The sequence below is a fragment of the Octopus bimaculoides genome, chromosome 3 (assembly GCF_001194135.2).
Source record: "Octopus bimaculoides isolate UCB-OBI-ISO-001 chromosome 3, ASM119413v2, whole genome shotgun sequence".
Classification (NCBI taxonomy): Eukaryota; Metazoa; Mollusca; class Cephalopoda; order Octopoda; family Octopodidae; genus Octopus; species Octopus bimaculoides.
In genome coordinates, this window is record NC_068983.1 from 63,424,829 (window position 1) to 63,431,564 (window position 6,736).

General features: G+C 36.2%; 1 protein-coding gene across 2 annotated transcripts in view; it reads right to left on the minus strand.

Annotated features, from left to right (window-relative positions):
• The window catches only part of LOC106880771 (meiosis 1 arrest protein-like), a 147,285-nt gene extending 140,559 nt beyond the window's left edge, over positions 1 to 6,726 (minus strand). Inside the window, exon 1 of one of the 2 annotated variants that reach the window (XM_014930867.2) lies at positions 4,908 to 6,726. The gene's annotated coding sequence lies outside the window, so the exon portion shown is untranslated. Of the gene's footprint in view, positions 1 to 4,790; positions 4,862 to 4,907 lie in introns of those variants that run through there. The other variant, XM_014930868.2, reaches the window with a different exon arrangement.
• Positions 6,727 to 6,736: the final 10 nt, after the last annotated feature.

The window sequence follows — 6,736 nt, forward strand, 5'->3', positions numbered from 1 at the left end:
TTGAGCATGATCGTTACCAGCGTCACCTTCCTGGCACTTGTGCAGTGGCACATGAAAAGATATTTGAGCGAGATCATTGCCAGTGCCGCTGGACTGGCTCCTGTGCAGGTGGCACGTAAAATACACCATTTTGAGCGTGGCCGTTGCCAGTACCGCCTGACTGGCTTTTGTGTCAGTAGCACATAAAAGCACCCACTACACTCTCGGAGTGGTTAGCGTTAGGAAGGACATCCAGCTGTAGAAACTCTGCCAAATCAGATTGGAGCCTGGTGTAGCCATCTGGTTCACCAGTCCTTAGTCAAATCGTCCAACCCATGCTAGCATGGAAAGCGGACGTTAAACGATGATGATGATGATATATATATATATATATTGGAATGTGTGTGTAAAATTTTTACCTATCTTATGTAAAGAGAGCAGGAAATAAATGCAATTAAACTGAATTCTGAATTTATTTGGAAATATGGAATTTTTTAATTTCTACCTTAAGATTTTACATATTCATAAAATCTTTGTTTGGAACAGGTACTGTATATAAGATATTTCAGATGTTCAAGAGATACCAAAGTTCTACGTTTAACATCAATATTTAACTAATTTTAGCCCTAATTTCATGAAGAGACAATGTTAATTTTAGTAAGATGTAGCCATAAACTTTATAGAGCAAAAGAAAGAGCTAGTTTAATCTTTATATGTAAATGTGTCTTTCATACCCCACCTGTCCTTGGCTATCCAACTCCACCGCCTCTTTTAATGACGTACTTTATTTGCTTCTTTAACAAACTGCCATGTGCATATGTAGGGATTCAACATGGGTGTATGTACATATGATTCTTTTTTTACCTCTACTCTTTCTTTCTCCTCTCCTACCTCCTAGACAAATGATACTTAACAGCTCTTGATGCCTAGATGAACCCCCTTTCCTCTTCACACAACTGCTTGGTCCCAATGGTTTAGAGATTGAAGGTAATAGTAAAACATTGAGTGAGAATATTCAGATATTTAGACATACGCAAGAACCTAATGTCAGTTGGCAAATGCTAGCATAAACCTTCTTCACAGGTGTAGAAAACAGTTCTCCAGCTGTCCCCTCACACTTCCTATCAAATTTACAATCTTAGAACAGCAATCAATGTAGGCACACTGGAAGTTAGGTTTAGAGAGATTGCTGAAATGCTTGAAGAGAGGTATATAGATATGTGCATGCACAAAAGGTAAGATGGAGGCGACCTGCTGCCAGATTTCTCATGGCTATGAAACATAGTAAAAAATTTTCTAGCAGTACTGATAGTGTGAGTGGAGTAGGTAAACTATTGGTAGAGAAATAGATAGATAAAGTGGTTGAGTTAATCTGAATGTGTGATACCATTATAAAACACAAACCACTCTTGATTAATATAACTGATATTTATCTATGCATATGTTCCACAATCTGGACTTTCATATGAACGGAAGGACTGATTCTACAAAGCCTTCATGCAGACAAACTTAATGGTGAATGGCATTGACTTTTCCTCATAGCTGGAGTTTTAACAGTTATGTTGAACAGCACTCTGACAGATTCCATGGTGTGCATAAAGGCTTTGGATTTGATTCAAAAAATGAGAAGGGAACAAGGCTGCTAAAGTTCTGTAATGCTAATGGACATGATAATCTTCAGACAAGAAAATCAATAGCTAAGTGACAGACTTGGAAAGTCTGTAAAAAGTGGGGGCAGCCGAGAATTTTACCATGTAGCTTGAAGGAAAGTTAGGTGACAGGTTTACTTAGTAAGGAGAAAAGCAGAACAGGAGATTTGCCAATGTTCTATGACGTGAGAGTCAGAGGCATGAATTGTTCCACTCTGCAAGACAGGGTTCTAAAGAGAATTGTCATATTGTAAATGAGAAGTGTGCACAGTTGGATAATGGTAGTGCTACATCAGAAAAAGAGGCTCTTCTCAAGATGGAGTTAATAGAAGGACCAACCACTCTAGTATGATACATAAAGCAATTAAAGATATAAAAGCAGAGAAAGTTCCTGTTTCATCAGAAATTACTGCTGAGATGCTTAAAACATCTGGCAGAGTAGGATATGGAAAGGTCACTCATATAGTCAATTGTGTTGTACTGGAAGGTCTCATACACAATGACTGGTAAAACAACATGTAAAGGTTGAATCAAACGTTGAAGTGATATACAATAAGCAAATTCAGTGTAGTATAGCAGCAGGTGAAACAATTAGAGGAAAATGTAGTTGGACAATTACGGTAAACGATTAGTTTTGAAAGCTTGACTAGCTATCCAAATAAGACTTAAAGAAACATAATGTTTCCAAAATATAATAATTTAAGGAATTCCCAATTATACATTCTTGAAACACGAACCACAATTTCACATTTCTACAAAGGTTTGAACTCAGGAGAGAAGTGAGGTTGAAGAGATAAATTAGAATACCATTTAGGATTCAGTCTGATATTTTGAAACTGTAATCATCGATTTATAAGAAAGCAAATATTACACTAGTTAGTAATGATAACAATACTGATAATGTTGCAAAATGTAACTTTATTCATATGGTATTATAATGTCATTCTATTAGAGAAAACCTAATAAATTCTAATAAAATGTGGACATTAAGTCATTATAGCAATCTAATTAGACATAAGAAATTATACTTGTGTATTCAATAACATTTGGTTAAACTTATGAAATACTGCACACTATTAACAGAAATTGAAGTCATCTACTATATTTGAATTAACAAAGATTTACTAGCTATTATCAATTAAAGAGAAGCAAAAACAGAAGAAGAGTCAAGTTGCAAGTTCTTTGTTTTACAGTATCCAATTTGTCATCTCTATACTGAGTTCAAAATTTGATAGAGTTGGGGAGTTTGTCTTTCATTTTCTCATTCTTTTAAGAAATTATAGAGTACCAGTGATATCTTGATTTCATTTAATTGGCTCCCACCCCTTACAAAATTAGCTGGCATTGTATTTATTATCATTCACAACACTGTAAGGATTCACTGAACAAAATCGTAAATCAAATTTTAACTGTAGAGAAATAAATTAGAGCAATAACTTATGCAAATTGACTTTCTCATAAAACAATTTTTCTATGGCAATGAAAATTTACATTGCTACTGATAGAGGAAGTGTTCACCTTTGTAAGCATTCTATGATAGTTGAAAAAATTTTTATTAGTTTCTGGTACTGAGCTTTAAAACTAACAAGAGACCATTTTACAGAGTTATGGGATCTTTAAAGCTTATTTACTTTAGATATAAAACAAAGACAATAAAATATTGTCATTACTGCTTAATAGACCCATTAAGAAATTCAGTGCTTCCTCCACAATGTTGTATATTTAAAACGTTTGCATCACAACCACATGAATTTCTAACAGTAAGCTAAAAAAATATTTCCCAATCAAAGAGTGCCTACCAAAGTGGATAGATCTTTCATTAGGAATTTTAATTTAGCTTGCTGACAGCACAATAGAGGGTCAAATTTTTTAGCCATTTGTAAAATGCAGTATTGCTAAGAATAGCCCGGTAGTCTACAAATACAGCTAGTTGTAGCACTCTTTTATTAGGAATAAAGAGAAATATGGGATAACTGAATGAGGGGAGAAGAAAATAAGGCTAAAATGGAAATGTGGGAGTGAAAACAGAACATATACTGAGAGACACATAGACATTGAAGTGAGATAGAGAGAGAGAGAAAAATGTGCAAAGTAGCGAAGAACAAACAAGGCATCGTAACAGAGAATGAAAAAAATAAGAAGAAACAAGAGTTAATTCTGAGGGAGTGGAGGAAAATGCTGAGCAGACTGGAAGCTGTGTTACAAGATCAAGTAGTATGACCAGATAATATGTCACTTAACCAAACAAAGAAAGCAAACACAAACTATCAACCAATTATCCCAGGGATTTTAGACATAAAATACACAACTTTCCTGAAATAAGAAGTAAACCTCTTTTACATCACACCCTACTGTTTTAGAACGGAGGAAGGACACAGGATAATATAGCCCTAGATATGCAAAATAACAAAATGATCGAAGCTGGAATGCTGTTGATGAAGGCAATTTTGATCAGTGCATTTGTATAACAGAAGAGTTACTCTATGAACACATCCAATTTGAACACACACACACATATAAAACATGTGTGTGTAGTTGATTTCTGGGTCCTCGTATTTGATTCTATTCTTTTATTCTTTTACTTGTTTCAGTCATTTGACTGCGGCCATGCTGGAGCACCGCCTTCAGTCGAATCAAATCGACCCCAGGACTTGTTCTTTGTAAGCCTAGTACTTATTCTATCGGTCTCTTTTTGCCGAACCGCTACGGAGATCTAAACACACCAGCATCGGTTGTCAAGCGATGTTGGGAGGACAAACACAGATACACAACATATACACACATACATATATATATATATACATATATACGACGGGCTTCTTTCAGTTTCCGTCTACCAAATCCACTCACAAGGCTTTGGTCGGCCCGAGGCTATAGTAGAAGACACTTGTCCAAGGTGCCACGCAGTGGGACTGAACCCGAAACCATGTGGTTGGTAAGCAAGCTACTTACCATACAGCCACTCCTGCGCCTTACGCAGAACTTACCGGTTTTTCCTACCTGGCTTAATCTAAAATCAAAGCCGTGCCTTTAAACGTGGTTTCTTGATTCACTGACGCAGCTGGAGAGGATAGAATAACATAGAATAAACAATATTTTTGCAATGTATTAAACGAAACATTTTTCTTATTTTAAATCACGCTGTTGTTCATGAATACTCACCTTTTCAACTTCTAACGTGCTGAATGAATATAAATCATGAATGGATTGATATCCCTTGAAATAAATCTTGCGATAAGATTTCAAGGGAAAATAAGGTAGAAAAATGTCTGAACTCACAATATTTCTTCTTCTTGTCGGGACGACGGCAATCAAAAAGCAGACGATAGAGTTTCCGTTGCTATTCGGAAGCTTTTGTTTTTCTTCCGCAACTGTCCGTAAACATAGTTCATGGCTTGTCTTTTTTTTTTTTTCTTTCTTTTTCGTTCTGCTTTGGTTGTACAGGACAGCAATGATTCATCGATAGTTTATTATTACTTTGCTAAATGATCTAGTGCAGTGGTTCCTAAAGCTTTTTAGAGACGCGACCCACTATTTATGACACCAGTTTATGGCGACCCACTTAACTCTACTGGGTCAAAACGTTTATAAAAGAAACACAGTTATTTCAGATTACATTTTCATTGAGGCCTGTGAGAAGGATGAGCCTATTTCTTGCTACGCTCAATAATAGAATTAACATCAGGTTCCATGCGTGATAGGTTCAGCCGTAAAGAATTTGAGAGCTGCTAATTAATAGCTTCCTGGTGATCACTCCTATACTTTTTTGAATAATTTATAAACTTATTAGTGAAATCCATACTGTCTTATTGATTAAAATCTTTTACTATTTATATTAAATGGGATCTTTTTGGTTTGACGGGCAACACTTCTTTTCTTAACGAAACACTTTCAAACTTGGGACACTGGTAGAATGTGTCATATAAAACACCTTTTTCTCTTAGCCTTCTTAACAAAAAATAGGAATCGAAACCGCGATCCTACGACCGCGAGTCCGCTGCTCTAACCACTGGGCCATTGCGCCACCACTATAGTGGGATGTAGGGAGATTGATTCCGCCTTCTTGATCAGTTATGAATGAATAAACAAATATCTCTCGTTCGGACTTGGGTACTGAAATAATTAAGTGCCTTCGCATAATTATGTCCGGATATAAAAAAGGATCTGGAGAGCAGTTCCAGAACAATCAGTATGGTATCTGCATTAAACAAACTAAATATTTATTTTCCCTTTCACTCAGTATAACGGGATATTTTCACCTATTACTTTAACCGGAAATTTTGTTCGGCTAAAGGTTGTCACCAAACATTTCACTTTGAAAGACGCTACTGTCCGTGGTGCAACATAAAGGAGGGTAACGCAAGTGTGTGTGCTTGCTAAATTTAAGAATAACAACGAAATATTTACTGATTGGGGAACTCAGTACTGCATTAGTGCAAAATTTATTGCAAAATTCAGCCAGGCCGGTTGAATAAACTGTCAGATGAATTTAATGTAGCTGTCAACACACGCATATACATACGTACGTACATACATACATACATATGTACCCACGTACATACATACATACATACAAGAGAAATGAAAAATGGAGACAAATGCACAGGATGTTATTTAAATCATTTATATCACCGACAACTATTTCTCCGGATCTTTCCTTGAAAATTACACACACACACACAGATAGACAGATAGATAGATAGATTGATTGATTGATAGATAGAGAGAGAGAGGGGGGGAGAGAGCCGGGCGTAAGTCCGTTAATCGTTAATCAACGAAGTTAACATTTTCATTAACAATTTAACTTTTGAGTTAACTTTGAAAATCATTATCGGACTAATTAACTTCCGTTACAATTAGCTTCCTTTAACTTCCTTTAAAGTCTGTTAACCCAAAACTCGTCTACTGCAACCCCTTGGTCGACGCAGTTTTGGCAGGCATCGTCAAAAGATTTGCGACCCTCCTGGGCAATGAGGAATGCCAACTGGCTGCTGCCTTTCACCCCAGGTATCGCTTCATCTGGTTGGATAGGTATGATAGCACCAAGTTCACCAAAGTGAGGAGCAGCACGGAGAATAAAATATTGTTACATTTGAGTCTTTTAAAAA